Source organism: Pongo pygmaeus, chromosome 11 (assembly GCF_028885625.2).
Source record: "Pongo pygmaeus isolate AG05252 chromosome 11, NHGRI_mPonPyg2-v2.0_pri, whole genome shotgun sequence".
NCBI lineage: Eukaryota > Metazoa > Chordata > Mammalia > Primates > Hominidae > Pongo > Pongo pygmaeus.
Window position 1 is genome coordinate 133,283,911 of NC_072384.2, and position 16,172 is coordinate 133,300,082.

At 42.3% G+C, this 16,172-nt stretch overlaps 1 protein-coding gene across 18 annotated transcripts in view; it reads left to right on the forward strand.

The window, feature by feature from the left end:
- The first annotated feature begins 402 nt into the window (after positions 1 to 402).
- GIGYF2 (GRB10 interacting GYF protein 2) overlaps positions 403 to 16,172 on the forward strand; it is a 161,263-nt gene continuing 145,493 nt past the window's right edge. For 5 of the 18 annotated variants that reach the window (XM_063648113.1, XM_054477534.2, XM_054477533.2 and 2 more), the window contains exons 1-3: positions 423 to 521; positions 3,701 to 3,770; positions 6,563 to 6,628. The gene's annotated coding sequence lies outside the window, so the exon portion shown is untranslated. Of the gene's footprint in view, positions 522 to 3,159; positions 3,277 to 3,700; positions 3,771 to 6,562; positions 6,629 to 9,814; positions 9,848 to 16,172 lie in introns of those variants that run through there. The other 13 variants (XM_063648112.1, XM_063648115.1, XM_063648114.1 and 10 more) reach the window with 11 other exon arrangements.

Below are 16,172 nucleotides of genomic sequence, written 5' to 3' on the forward strand. Positions count from 1 at the left end.
AATTTCAGCTTTTGAGGCTTTCCCATTCGCTCTAGGATGGCAACTGCGAAGAAAAATGCCGGACTAAAAGCTGTGGAAAAGTTCTAATTTGAAAAACCAGCCCGCAAGTGATGCAGAGGCTTTTGAACTGCAAAAGGGCTCTGGGCGTACAGGACAGTGAGTCACAGGGTGCCTGGTCCGGGCCCAACCCTGGACACCAACTCCACTCAAGGGCAGGCACCTGGCTGCTACCAAGGGGTCAGCGGGAGGCTGCGCACTGCCACAGCCCCGCCCTCTTCCAACCTTTCATCCGGGTCTCGGGCAGGGGCGTGTCTGGGCAGAGGGGCGGGTGGCGGCGGAAAGGAAGGATGTCGTGGGAGACTGGAGAGTGGGGAGGGAAGCGGGAAGGGGCGGGGGCGGAGCAGGGGGCGTGGCGGAGCGAGCGCGCCGTCACGTGACGTGCGTGGCGACGTGTCGGCCATCTTGTGTTGTTGAGGCTGAGGACTGACTTGGGTTCTGAGACTCCCTGTCCCGGACCGCAGGTAACCAGCCATTCCGTGTCGCTCCCCTGCCCAGCTCTGCTCCGCGTCCCGGCCCCGCCGCCGCGTCCCGGGCCGCCTGTGTCTCCGGTCCGCGCTCGCGCGCCTGCCCCTCCTGCCCGAGCCGGCCCGGCCGCATGGACACCCACAGGCCGCTCCGGCCGGCTTGGGCCGTCAGGCGACGGGACAGGTCAGGTGCAGGGCCGGAGGGAGCCTCTTCCCGGGCGAGGGGCGCTGAGGGCCCTGGCGCGTCACGGCCGCGGGGAGCCGAAGAGCCCCTAGGCCAGGGCCTCTTGGCGTTGCGAGGAGAGCCGAACAAGGCAGGAGGGTTGTGGGGTGGGCAGTGTCAGGCCGGCTTGCTCGGAGCCGGAGGGCTCGCCTTCCTCTGCCTGCTTCTCCGGGCCAGACACCCGCCCAGCCTCGGGGTGCCCCGGTAATAGCTGCTGCGGCCAGACAGCTGCTCCTGCCGGCTCTCCTGTCCACACCTGGTCCCTGGGAGGTGCGCTCCTGCCTTCCCCACAGAGCATCTGGACGGAGGAGATTCCTTCCGTGGCGAGAGTACTGGGTCTGGACCAGGCCTGAGGCGAGGTGCAGCCACCATGATCGGAACCTTGGGACCAAGGCTGGGAAAGTAGAGCCCATGGCAGCCTTGGGAACCCAAATGCTCACGTCAGGTTGAAATGGGCATTAGCCTTAAGTGTCAGCAGTTTCCAAAAGCACTCTAAATACTTGTTTTGCGACTGAAACATAAATCAAGCGAACAGGGAATGGGGGCATGAAAGAAGCGGAGCGTATGACCGTGTTTGGGAAGCAATAACGTTGCTTTGCAGTTAATTATTTAGTACTGTGTTTTTTATTTTGTTGTTTTCATTTTCCTGCAAGTCAAAGCACTTAAACACACGTAGTCTCTCTGTAAGAAAGGTAAGTATTCCAGTTTAACTTGCAAGAAATTGAGTATGGGGCCAGAAGCTGTGAACAGCTTCCTTTCTAGAGCTACATACATTGAATTAAGGCAGTTTTGATTCCCAGTGTGGTGCCTGGGGAAGGTATTCTTTCCTTATATAGTATTTCCTTTTTAGAATCAAATGACTTCCTAGATTAGAAAAAAAAATTTTGTCATTCTTTCTGTACATTAATTGTGATTCTTCTAATATTTGTAACTTTGGCCTTATTTTGTCCATTTTGCCTAGAACACAAATACTTTCTCTTATTTATTGATGGTTTTACGTGTTGGTATAGCAGTTTCTGATGTGCTCAAACTGGAATATGTACTTTGCTTTTACATCGGATGTTGACATCAGAAGAGGACACTAGAAAAGTATTTAAAAGTGGCACGTAACTGGAAAAATGTCACGTGATGTTTCTTTCGAAATTTAACATCAAGGAATACACTGGTGATGGTAGTGCTTCACCAGAAAGGAGAGGGCTTCATGACTTTTTGATACCTGACAGCATTTGAGGGTCTTGAGGCTGGGGAGGGAGAAGGAACCATGTGCTTCCATTCATTTGTTTATTCATTCATACATTCATTTATTTGACAGATGCCCTATTGAGCACTTACTACACCGTTAAGTACTGGGAGCAAAACAGACCAAACAATTCCTGTCTGTATGGAATTCATTTCTAGACAGATAAATAGGTAAAATAGTTGATGTAGTGGTAAGCGATGTGAAAGAAAAAAATGAGTCAGGGATTTGGGGAGGGGTTAATTTTAAGTGCCCTGAGAAGGCCTCATGGAGAAGCTAACATTGGAGGAAAAACCCAACAGAGGTGAAGGTGCTGTTTTTTTAGCTATACTGGGGTAAAAGTGCTCTAGGCTAGGGAGCAGCAAGAGCAAAGACCCAGAGACAAAAGCTTAGTTAGGAGCGACTCAGGAGTAGACTGGGAAAAGCATGGAGGCTAGCCTAGACTGAGAGGCAAGAGCGAGTGGGAGACTGGTGGGAGATGTGTGTACTTACTGTTTGGTACTAAGATGAGATGGATTATTTGCTATCCTGAATTCTTTTTTCTTATCTCTTGTGATTCTTGGAAAGGGAAATCAGATTCTGGAAATTTGGGCCAGCAGCCAGCCTCCCCAAACCCCCTTAACTCCCCTCCCCATCCGCTAATTTGGAAAAATTTAAGATGCTTAATATTTCAGGAAATTATAATGAATTATCTTTCTCAAAAGTAAACGTTTTAAAATGAGATTGATGATAAACGACTTGAAAGTACTTTTCAAAAGCAATTGCTTTACAAGAAGGAGGCTCTTTGGAGATTTCAGGATATTTGAAAATGTAGGGAGGTTAGAAATTTTCCTTTCACATTTAGACACATGATTAAGGAACATAACCAGGAAGAAAGGTGGAAACAGTGTATTAACTCAAATTATCCTTAATCTGGTTAGTAAAGAATTTCTCTTAATACTGTGCTGTCCAGCCCAGAGACTCTTCCTCTAATTCATGTGTGTATCCTTTACATTTTACACGTGTAGAACTTTTTGTGCTGAGTTTTTTATTCCTCCACTTTTACCTTTCAGACTAGTTCTCTAGTCTGATACTTAATAGACATATTTTTTTGCAAAAAACATTTTCTGATTTCCTTCCAGTTTATTTCCATATTCTTTTTACTGAGCTTTCATAAATGTCCTCTTTCATTTTAGTTCAGCTGAGGAATTTTAATATTTTGGTTTTGAAATGCTTTTGCTGGTGAGATGCATATGTGAAAAACACTTTGGAGTAAGTTTGCCTCAAAATCATGAGAAGATGGAAATTACAAGGTCAGTGTGTGAATGCAACTCCTTGGCTAAAAGGGAGGCATAGTGATGGTAGTGGTGAGGTAGTGTTTTAACTAATTGCCTTTCTCCCTCCTGTTTTTCTGTTGTGTTTTTGAAATGACATTTCCAAATTATAATGTCTTTGATGTCATAATCAGCTCATTTGTTTTCATGACTCTGCATTTTAATACTCCATATGTCTATTCTCTTTTTGTTGACCTTCACATTGGAAGATGACACTATTGATAGTGATTGCTATCTGGGAGAACCTTTTTGGGTAAAAAGATTACTACTGTCACTTTTATGATTGCCCTTCTATAGGATCTTTGACTTGTGCCATTTTCAAATTCTGACTTTGTTTGCAGTTCTCCATTAGCCCCTGCTGATTAAATTTTCCATACTTTCTGTTTTATTCTATTTCTTATAGATTATAGTGGGACCAGTCTCATTAGGTTGAATCTACAGCCTTTGTTGGTGTTAACCCAGGTCTCTTAGAGGCAAGTTAAATGTCCATTTTCCTTCAGTTTAAATTACCATGGCATATTGTTTGGTCATTGTTGTAAAAGTCTGAACTCAAGCTTTTTTTCACTGCTTGACTCCCACTAGGGTTTTATGGTGATAAAGTCCTATGGTTTTTACATGGGAGAGTATTTAAGAATAAAAGGAAAAATATATAAAATGAAAAAGAAATAGAAGTTTAAAATAAGGTAAAAAAGTCCTAGAGTTTCCATTCATTTTTAATGCTTTGAAAAATTACATCTCTTTAAAACTAGAGATTTTTATTTCATGTATAAACTTGCTTGTAGTTAGCATTGCAGTGTTTCTTGACCAAATATTGTTTTTACATTTTATTCATGCTCTCAGATGAATGAGAAATATACTAAATTAATTATGTAGGAATGTAAAGTGATACCTTTATTGAATTGCCTATAGTTTTGTGTGAGGTTGAAAGCAGAGAGAGGTTTGAAAAACAAAGAATGTTCTCTTAATTGACCAAACTTCATTTTATAAAAATATTTCAAAGTATTACATACTTCCCTACTTTAAGTAAATAAGAAACACAATTTTATATTTTCTTGTTAACTATGGGGTTTCATTAAGCTTAATTATTATTATTATTTGAGATGGAATCTCACTGTGTTGCTCAGGCTGCAGTGCAGCGGCCTGATCTTGGCTCACTACAGCCTGTGATAGAGCAAGACCCTGTCTCCTGGGGGGTTGGGGTTGCAGTGAGCTGTGATTGTACCGCTGCGCCCCAGCCTAGGTGATAGAGCAAGACTCTCTCCAAAAAAGACAGGGTCTTGCTCTGTCACCTAGGCTGGAGGGCAGCGATGCAATCACCGCTGACTGTAACCTCAACCTCCCAGGCTCAAGCTATCCTCCCACCTCAACTTCCTAAGTAGCTGGGATTATAGGTCCATGCCACCACATCTGGCCAATATTTTTTGTAGAGATGGGGTCTCACTATGTTGCCTAGGCTGTCTTAAACTTCTGGTCTCAAGTGATACTCCCGCTTCAGCTTCCCAAAGTCTTGAGATTACAGGCATGAGCCACTGTGCCCCACCAAGAATGCAATTTGAGAAAGTCACATCCACTTCTGATTTAATTTTGCAAAAAAAGTAGCCATGTTATAATGTCCAAAGGTCATCCAACTTTACCCACTGAACTGTGTAATTTTTTAAGGGCAGGAGGAAAGGGAAGGAGAAATGGATAATAAACTCTTCTTTGGCTGGGTGCAGTAGTTTACACCTATAATCCCAGCACTTTGGGAGGCTGAGGTAGGAGGATCACTTGAGCCCAGGAGTTTGAGACCAGCCAGGGCAACAGAGAGAGACCCTCATCTCTAAAAAAGATTTTTGAAAAATTAGCTGAGTATGGTGGTGCACGCCTGTAGTCCCAGCTACTCAGGAGGCTGAGCCCAGGAGGTTAAAGCTACAGTGAGCTCTGATTGTACAACTACACTCCAGCTGAGGGAACAAAGCAAGACCCCATTTTGAAAATAACTGGCCGGGTACAGTGGCTCATGCCTGTAATCCCAGCACTCTGGGAGGCTGAGGTGGGCGGATCACTCGATGTCAGGAATTCGAGACCAGCCTGGCCAACATGGCGAAACCCTGTGTCTACTAAAAATACAAAAATTAGCTGGGCGTGGTGGTGCACACTTGTAATCCTAGCTTCTCGGGAGGCTGAGGCAGGAGACTTGCTTGAACCTGGGAGGCGGAGGTTGCCTTGAGCCGAGATTGTGCCACTGCACTCCAGCCTGGGCAACAGAGCGAGACTCTGTCTCCAAAAAAAGAAAAAAAAGGAAAAAAAATCTCCATCTCTCTCTATCCAGTTGCTTTCCTGTAGTTAATGAAATTGTCAACTTTGTTAATTATTGTTCTTTGACTTGTTAGTAGCAGTAAGGCATCATTTGATTTTAGCCAAAAAACTACTTGAAGATACCATACTTCAATTCACTCTTGTTACTTGGAATATCACCAACTTGTGGATTTTTAAGATACTGCCCCAACAGAGCATTAAAGGCAGGTTGTGATTTTGCAACTGAAAGCACACTTGGAGCTTTGCTCCCTGGACATTTTGGCAGTGATCATATTTCTGAGGGCTCAGTGATTATTTGCATAGGATGCGTATTGCTGTGATGCGGCTTTTGTTTTTCTGTTAGATATATATTTTTTGAGATAAGGTCTCACTCTGTCACCCAGGCTGGAGTGCAGTGGTGCAATTGCAGCTCACTGCAGCTTTGACCTCCCTGGGCTCAGGTGATCCTCCTACCTCAGCTTCCCGAGTAGCTGGGACTACAGGCATGCGCCACCATGCCTGGCTAATTTTTGTAGAGGTGGGATTTTGCCATGTTGCCCAGGCTGGTCTTGAACTCCTGGGCTCAATCGATCACCTGCCTTGGCCTTCCAAAGTGTTAGGATTACAGGCATGACCCATTGTGCCTGGCAGTAGGTTTTAAAAGTTAATACCAAGTCCCTGTAATGGGATTTTGAATGAAAACCCCAAATAATGACTTCCCTGAAACCCCATGGTGGTCTTCATTTGACAGCTTCGTAAGAATCGCTTAGGACTTTTGTTAAAAAATATAGTTTTCAGTCCCACTGTAGAACTACTGAGACTTTCTAGATGCTAGGGAACCTAGTTTATAAATACACCAGGTGATCTACTCTTTTAACCAGGTTTGGAAGCCATTTTCTGCAAAATATATTTATGATGAAAAATTGTACTTTTAAAGTTTCCTAAGAGGTTGCTGGGTGATTTATATTAATATTTTTATTATTTACAGTGTTAAAAGGATCTGAACAAAGTCTGCTCAAATCTCCTGCTGTGAACCAGCAGAATTTTTGAACAGGTAAGTGTGGAAGGGAAGCACAAAGCCTGAGGGCTTTTGCAAATAGGTAATTTCTGCTTTTAGGTTTTAGTTATTTTTGCCCTGTTATTTCTCCTGAGGTTTTGGGTAGTAAGTAGGAACTTCTTCCCTGGTGCCTGTCAGATCCTTTATGAACAGTAAGAGTAACATACCCTTTCTGCATTGACCCTGGTGTGAATTTGTGTCTTAAACTGTCATAATAATTTTTTGTTGGCAAGAAACAAGGAGGAATGTTTTGGAGGCAGGAGTGCTGTAAAGAACCAAAGAGCAGTTTACTTCATGAGGGATGTGAACCAGAAACTGGGAAGCTTTCAGGAGCCATAGTACTTGTAGATAGCACTTTTCTACCAGCTGGCCAGTGTCCTCTCTTGTCTCTTTTTGTCCTGCTTTAATTGTATTTGTGCAGTCTGACCTTTTCTGCTTTAACAAACACAAACTCATGATAGCAGATGGCCGCTTAATTCTTGGAGCCACATATGAACTTAGGCTCTAGTGCCAGTAGCCAATTGATGCTAGCACAGTGTTCACATTTCAGATTCTTGGGAGGGGGAAATTTGGCTGGTTGAACTTGGTTCAGTTCTTTGTCATTGATCACATTAGTTATGGACATAGGGTTGGAGTCTAGAAGTACAAGCACAGTTAGCTGAGAGATCCCACTCCTAATGGTGGGGGCAGCTCTCAGAGAAGGTAGAATGGTGACTATTCTAGGTGGACTCCCAGAGAAGCTTCTGGACATTTTTCCTTTTCTAGCATTCTAGAAAAATGTCTTGTGTATAGCTCTGCAGTTTCGATTTATCTGTTCTAAAGAGTTAACATACATGCCTATCTATCTTTTGGTGAACGAGGCCAGTAGGTCTCACCAAGCATTCTTGTTGAAATTTATTAGTGCTGTTTTTTGTTTGTTTGTTTGTTTTTTAGACAGAGTCTTGCTCTGTCACCTGGGCTGGAGTGCAGTGGCATGAGGTCAGCTCACTGCAGCTTCTGCCTCCCAGGTTCAAGTGATTCTTGTGCCTCAGCCTCCTGAGTAGCTGAGATTACAGGTATTCACCACCACACCCAGCTAATTTTTAGTAGAAATGGGGTTTTGCCATGTTGGCCAGGCTGGTCTTGAACTTCTGGGCCCAAGTGATCCACCCGTCTTGGCCTCCCAAAGTGCTGGGATTACAGGTGTGAGCCACCACACATGGACTTCTTAGTGCAGTTTTTAAACGAAAATTCTTGGTTTTGGAGGTTCAGAGGAGTGGCTGGGTAAAGGTTTAGCAAGCAGACATAAGCAAAGGAGAAGTTTCATGTGGAAAATTTCATTGGTTATTTTCATTGATTGTTTTTTATAAATTTTAACTTCTGGATATTTTTTATAGTATTAAGCTACACTTGAGTATTAGGAAGCCATATAGAATTCGAAAGGTCCAACTTCATAGACTCTATTCACGTTATTAGAGTAGTAATGGGGACCATTACTTTTGGGAAAGGATCAGTGAGACAGTATAAACTTTTGAAATAATACATTTTTGTATTCCAGAATTATTAGATAATACTGAAGCAAACTTTTTTAATGGAACATTTTGAAGTCCTGTGTATTTTTTTTATTTTTTTATTTTTGTTGAGACAGAGTTTCACTCTTGTTGCGGAGGCTGGAGCACAATGACGTGATCTCGGCTCACCACACCCTCCGCCTCCCGGGCGCAAGCAGTTCTCCTGCCTCAGCCTCCTGAGTAGCTGGGATTATAGGCATGCGCCACCACACCCCGCTAATTTTGTATTTTTAGTAGAGACAGGGTTTCTCCATGTTGGTCAGGCAGGTCTCAAATTCCCGACCTCAGGTTATCCACCCGCCTTGGCCTTCCAAAGTACTGGGATTACAGGCGTGAGCCACCGTGTGTGGCCTTTATTTTTATTTTTTGAGATGGAGTTTCACTCTTGTTGCCCAGGCTGGAGTGCAGTGGCACGATCTTGGCTCACTGCAATCTCCGCTTCCTGGGTTCAAGCGATTCTACTGCCTCAGACTCCCGAGTAGATGGGATTACAGGTGTGTGCCACCACACCCGGCTAATTTTTTGTATTTTTAGTAGAGACAGGGTTTCACCATGTTGGCCAGGCTGGTCTCGAACTCCCGACCTCAGGTGATCCACCTACCTTGGCTTCCCAAAGTGCTGGGATTACAGGCATGTGCCACCGCACCCAGCCCATTTATTATTGTTTGTAGCTCATATATACTTGGTGACATCTAATTGCTTGACTAATATTTCATTACTTACATTTTGCTATATTAGTATGTCTAGATATTTGATGCGAAGGCTAGGAATTAATAAAAGTGATTTATTAATGAGCGATATGTCTAATGACAGCCCACAGATGTGACTTATGTTACTTTTTTTCAGCCAGGGTTGTTTTTAGCAGATTGTAGCTGAATTCATTTTTAAGGTAGAAGAGTTCTTTCTCGTATTGTACATTTTCTTAAATCTGGGTGTTGACATAAGACATATTCAGAGCTTTGTGAGGTTTAAAAGGATTTCTGCATAATTTGTGTAAAATTTTCACGGGCTGGGCACAGCGTGGCTTACATCCGTAATCCCAGCACTTTGGGAGGTTGAGGCTGGAGGATCACTTGAGCCCAGGAGTTCAAAACTAGTCTGGGAAACATAGGGAGATCGTGTCTCTACGAAAATAAAAAAGTTTGGCTGGGCATGGTGGCTCATGCCTGTAATCCCATCCCTTTGGGAGGCTGAGGCATGCGGATCACTTGAAGTCAGGAGTTTGAGACCAGCCTGACCAACATGGCGAAACCCTGTCTCTACTAAAAATACAAAAATTAGCCAGGCTTGGTGGCACACGCCTGTAGTCTCAGCTACTTGGGAGGCTGAGACAGAACATAATCTCTTGAACCTGAGAGGTGGAGGCTGCAGTGAGCCGAGATTGAGCCACTGCTCTCCAGCCTGAGTGACAAAGCAAGACTCTGTCTCAAAAAATAAATAAATAAATAAAAATAAATAATTAGCTCGGTGTGGTAGTGCATGCCTTGGTCCCAGTTACTTGGGAGGCTCCCTTGAGCCTGGGAGTTTGAGGCTGTACTGAGCCGTGATTGCACCACTGCATCCCTACCTGGGTAACAGAGCAAGACCTTGTCTCAAAAAAAAAAAAAAAATTTTTTTTTTCCCCACAGGATATAGGGAATCCCTCTGTGGAAAAAAATGGCTTATGGTAAGATTCTCAAATGATGTGGCAATGTTGATGGCATTGTAATTTTTCCTAAAATATCTTGGTTTTGCTAATTTTATTCTTTTCACTAAAAGGAGGAAGAAAGGAGAAGGAGAAATGTTTATATTGTTCAGAAACAGTAGGAAGAATGATAGTAATAGCAATATGTTTTCTTCCTGTAGTGATATTGTGGCTAGTATCTTCTTCGGGAACAAAGCGCCTTTTATTCAAGTTCTCCTGGGCCAGGAGGAAGTCTTGGGAGCTCTGATCCCTTCAGTATTGGTCCTTTGGTTATACAGACTGACAAGGAATTGGCAGAAGTTTGTGAGGTTTAAAATTCCTCCTGTACAACAAGAATTTGGTTGTACAGACTGACAAGGAATTGTCTTGGTACTTTCTAATTGATAAATCATGGCTTAGGTCTTAAAGAGTAGCCATATCCACGGGCTCTCATGATCAGTTTCTTGGGAATTGATGTGTGGTGCTGCCCAAACCATGACCAGATGTCTTCAGTGTAACTGGATTAGCAGCCATCCTGCAAGATCAGTGAATCAGAGAGCCTTACTTTAGATCTGGAATCTGACCCTCTTCTTAGCTTTTTGTATTACTTCTACCATTGGGAATTTTTTTTTTTGTTTGAGACAGAGTTTCGCTCTTTCGTCCAGGCTGGAGTGAAGTGGCGCCATCTTGGCTCACTGCAACCTCCACCCCCCGGGTTCAAGCGATTTTCCTGCCTCAGCCTCCCTAGTTGGGATTACAGGCGCGTGCCACCATGCCCGGCTAATTTTTGTATTTTTAGTGGAGACTGGGTTTCACCATGTTGGCCAGGCTGGTCCCGAACTCTTGACCTCAGGTGATCCACCTGTCTTGGCCTCCCAAAGTGCTAGGATTACAGGCGTGAGCCACCATTCCCAGCCTTTTTGTATTTTTTTTTTTAATTAAAATATTTTTTTTGAGACAAGGTCTTGCTCTGTCCCTCAGGCTGCAGTGCAATGGTGTAGTCACAGCTCACTGCAGCCTCGACCTTCTCGGGCTCAGGTGATCCTCCCACCTCAGCCTCCTGTGTATAGGAGTACAGGCATACACCACTGCACATGGCTGATTTTTCTATTTTTGTAGAGACTGGTTTTTGCCATGTTGCCCGGGCTGGTCTTGAACTCCTGGACTCAAGCTATCCTCCCGCCTCGGTCTCGCAAAGTACTAGGATTACAGGCGTGAGCCTCCACGTCCAGTGTTTGCACCTTGATTAATGAAGTTTCCCGTAATGTATTATAAGAACATACACTCTTCCTTAATTGAGGGCAGACTATGTTGTTTAATTGTGTGGTGCAAGGGGGTGGGAGTTTGGGGACAGTGAACAGAATGGGAGATTGAGAAAAGGAAAGAAAAGTGACTTTGTACAAAATGAATTCCTCTGAAAATTGCAAGGAACTGGAAAAAAAAAGCAATATTGAGTACCATGTCAATATGTAGTGAAAAGCTTGAGGGCTTTTGAGCAGAGAGATGTCGGTTTGATCTTTTGTCACTTGGCCAGGTGCAGTGGCTCACATCTGTAATTCCAGCACTTGTGAGGCTGAGGCGGGTGAATTGTTTGAGTCCAGGAGTTGGAGACCAGCCTGGGCAACATGGCAAAACCTCGTTTCTTTAAAAAAAAAAAAAAAAAAAAAAAAAGTAGCTGGGCATGGTGGCATGGGCCTGTAGTCCTAACTACAGCCTCACTGCAGCCTCTGCCTGCCAGGCTCAAGTGATCCTCCCATTGCACTCCAGCCTGGGTGACAGAATGAGACCCTGTCTCAAAAAAAAAAAAAAAAAAAAATTTTTTTCTGGCCAGGTGTGGTGGCTCACATCTGTAATCCCAGCACTTTGGGAAGCCGAGGTGGGTGGATCACCTGAGGTCAAGAGTCGGGACCAGCCTGGCTAACATGAAGAATCCCCATCTCTACCAAAAATACCAAAATTAACCGGATGTTGGTGGTGGGCACCTGTAATCCCAGCTATGCGGGAGGCTGTGGCACCAGAATCTCTTGAACCTGGGAGGTGGAGGTTGCAGTGAGCTGAGGTTGCACCACTGCATTCCAGTCTGGGTGACAGAGTGAGACTCCATTCCAAAAAAAGAAAAAAAAGTTACTTATTACATGTAACTTTACAAAGGTTAACCTTTTGGAGCCCAACTATCCTTATCTGTAAAGTATGTCCTGTGGTTATTGTATCAATGAAAAATCTAAATATAATACCTGGCATGCATTAAGTAGGCTCTCAGTGAATGGTGTCTTTTATGATTGCTATTACTGTGTAAGTAGGTAGATTTTGATTGCAAAATTTCATCTTTTAAATTGGTTTTTCTTTTTAGATACAGGGTCTTGCTCTGTCATGCAGGCAGCTTGCTGCAGCCTAGAATTCCTGAGCTAAAGTGATTCTGTGGCTTCAGCCTCCTAAGTAACTGGGGCTATACGCGTGGACCACCACACCAAGCCAATTTTTATTTCATTTTACTTTTTAAAATTTTTTTGTAGAGGCCGGGCGCAGTGCGGTGGCTCTCGCCTGTAATCCCCGCACTTTAGCAGGCTGTGGCAGGCGGATCATGAGGTCAAGAGTTCAAGACCAGCCTGGCCAACATGGTGAAACCCCGTCTCTACTAAAAATATAAAAATTAGCTGGGTGTGGTGGTGCGGGCCTGTAATCCCAGCTACTTGGGAGGCTGAGGCAGGAGAATCCCTTCAACCCAGGAGGCAGAGGTTTCAGTGAGCCGAGATTGCGCCACTGCACTCCAGCCTGGGCAACAGAGCAAGACTGTCTTGGAGGAAAAAAAATTGTAGAGGTGAAGCCTTAAGCCTAGCGTTGAACTCCTGGGCTCAAGTGATCCTCCCGCCTTGACTTCCCAAATTGCTGGGATTAGAGATCTGAGCCACTGTGCCTGGGCTCCAGCTGATTTTTAAAGAGTTACATATTTATTTTATTTTATTTTTTTTGAGATGGAGTCTCGCTTTGTCGCCCAGGCTGGAGTGCAGTGGTGTGATCTCAGCTCCATGGAAGCTCTGCCTCCCGGGTTCATGCCATTCTTCTGCCTCAGCCTCCAGAGTAGCTGGGACTACAGGCACCCGCCACCATGCCCAGCTAATTTTTTGTATTTTTAGTAGAGACGGGGTTTTACCATGTTAGCCAGGATGGTTTCGATCTCCTGACCTTGTGATCCGTCTGTCTCTGCGTCCCAAAGTGCTGGGATTACAGGTGTGAGCCACCGCGCCTGGCCTAAAAAGTTATTTTAAGAGGGGGTCTCGCTATGTTATCTAGGCTGGTTTAGAACTCCTAGCCTCAAGCAATCCTCCCATCTTGGCCTCCCAAAATGCTTGAGATTACAGGTATCAGCTACCATACCAGCCATCTTTGTGCGTTTTGAATAGACATGTCAGTGAGTTCTGTCTGTGGGTCTTTTGTCTTTAAAAAAATTTAAACCCAGCAAATATTTGAATGATTGCCTTGTGCCAGGTGCTGGACTAGCCCTGGTGGTTGAGGAAAACACATACTGTTCTGTCTTCATAGGCTTTACAGCCCAGTGAGAGAGGCAGTCAAACAATCATTTAAGTAAAATCCAAAATGTGAAAAGTCTTTCTGTTCTTGGAAAAGGTACAGTTTGAAAACACTAGATACTTTTTGAATAAGTGTCACATTTTGGATCTTGGTGTTCTTTTGTTTTTTTGTTTTGTTTTGTTTTGTTTTGTGTTTTTTGGAGACGGAATTTCGCTCTTGTTTCCCTGGCTGGAGTGCAGTGGTGCGATTCTCGGCTCACTGCAACCTCCGTCTCCTGGGTTCAAGCGATTCTCCTGCCTCAGCCTCCCAGGTAGGTGGGATTACAGGCACCCATTACCGTGTCCGGCTAACTTTTTGTATTTTTAGTAGAGACAGGTTTTCACCGTGTTGGCCAGGCTGGTCTCGAACTCCTGACCTCAGGTGATCCACCCACCTCGGCCTCCCAAAGTGTTGGGATTACAGGTGTGAACCACTGCGCCTGGCCAGATGTTGGTGTTCTTATTGTCAGTGATACTGTATGCTCTTTGATATGCTCTCTAGGGTATGTATGTATGTTTTAAGTTTATTTATGTGTTTTTTATTTGTTAATTTTTTTTTTTTTTTTTAAAGACAGTGTCTTGGTCAGTCACCCAGACTGGAGTGTGGTGGTGCAGTCTTGGCTCCCTGAAACCTCTGCGTATCCTCCCATCTGTACCTCCTGAGTAGCTGGGACTCCAGGCGTGCCACCATGCCTGGCTAATCTTTTTTTTTTTTTTTTTTTTTTTTTGTATTTTTTTATAGAGATAGGGTTTCACCATGTTGCCCAGGCTTTGTCATTTTTTCTTCTTTCTTTGAGGTAGATGTTAATCAACTTTTTGATCTTAGGATCTCTTTACCCTCTTAAAAGTTATTGAGGGCCCCAAAGAGCTTTTGGTTTTTTAGCTATATCTGTTTATCATATCAAGAAATCTAAAAAGTATTAGTTCATTTAAAAATAACAAATTCATTACATGCTAACATAAATATATTTTTAATATGACATACCTATTTTCTAAAACATTTCTAAAAATTTGTTGATAAAATTGGCATTGTTTTACCTTTTTACAGATTTCTTTTATGTCTTGCTTTATAGAAGGCAACTGGGTTATATTTGCTTCTGCATTCAGTCTGTTGCTATTTATTACTTTGGTTGAAGTATATGAAGGAAAATTATCCTCACAGTGATATATGTATATATATATACACACACACATATATCTGTGATATATGTATATATACATGTATATATGTATATATAAATATATACATATATATGTATATATAAATATATACATATATATCATATATATATGATATCATATATGATATATCAAATATATATCATATATGATATATCAAATATAATATATATCATATATGATATCAAATATAATATATATGTGATATATGATATCATATATATATCATTGTGAGGATAATATATATATAGTTGTAATAGAATTTTAATAGCTTTTACAGATAATTGCAGATATTCTTTGATATTACACTAAAACTCAACCAGCAGTTTTTTTTTCTTTTTTTGTTTTTTAATTTTTATCGCTTTACTTTAACACTGGGTAACCCAAGTAGTGTTTTTTTTTTAAAGGTTAGTTGCAATATGAAATCCGAGTTATATCAGTAGTTTGTCCTCTGTAAATATAAAATCCATTTGTCTATCTTCCATATTGAATGGATATCTTACATTATACAGTATCAAAAAATCACTTCCATTGAAATCAGCACTTATCAGAAAAGCCTTTAAATATTGGAAAACTTTCTAACTCATGGTGATGAATAGAAACTTTCCAAAATTCCAATTTTTGCTTGAAAGGTGAAATTTTATAATTGGCAACAGGTACTCTGAATTGTTTTTGTTGAAGTCTCATTCATTTTGGAAAAAAATGTCTGCTACATACCCTAGTCTGGACAGCGGTATTGTGTGCAGCTATTCTTTCAAGTCAAAATTATGTTCTGTGAAAAAAAGCAGCTAGATGAGCTTGTAACCCAAAACAATTGCATTAAGTATCATTCTACATGACTTTGTATGCAGTAGAAATGCATATTTCCCATTTCATCATGTAGAATATTAAAAAGATGTGTTCCTAGGGATCAAGATTAATACAATTAATAGTTTTTACTCCCTTGTCATGGGCATTCGTAATAAAAGTGGCTTTTCCTCCCTCTCTCTTATGAGTACACGCCACATGGCAGTGAAGAATACAGTGACTGCTGGTACAGTTTGTTGCAGTTAACTTCAGTCATGCTATAGTGCCAGCAGTTTCCCCATCACTGCACAGTCTGTGCAAGTGTCAACACATTGAAAAATGCAAATAATATTTTAGTTTTTGCAATAAAAGATTCTCAAACTAGCAAATGAGATCACAATAGTATTTTATAATAGTATTATTAAGAAAATACATCATGGATGCCCCGAAAGAGTTTAGAGGTCCATAGATTGTACTTTGTAAACTGCTGCTTTGAGGAGTGGAACACGTTTCAATGTTACATTTATATATGTTACGTTGATTTTTTAAAAAACGATTTTAAAACATAAGTGTTTGAAATTGGAATAAACATATTACTGAAGGTTTTTAGATATTACTGAGTTTTTAGTGCTGAGTAGGTAAGAGTTTGTTTATAAGTTAGGATGAGTTATAATTTTCTGCTATGAAGAAAATGTTCTGTGAACCTCCACCATGCAGTACTATAACTACTAGCCAGTTGTGTCTGTTGAGCACTTGAGATACTACTAGCTGGTGTGACTGAGGAACTACATTTTTAA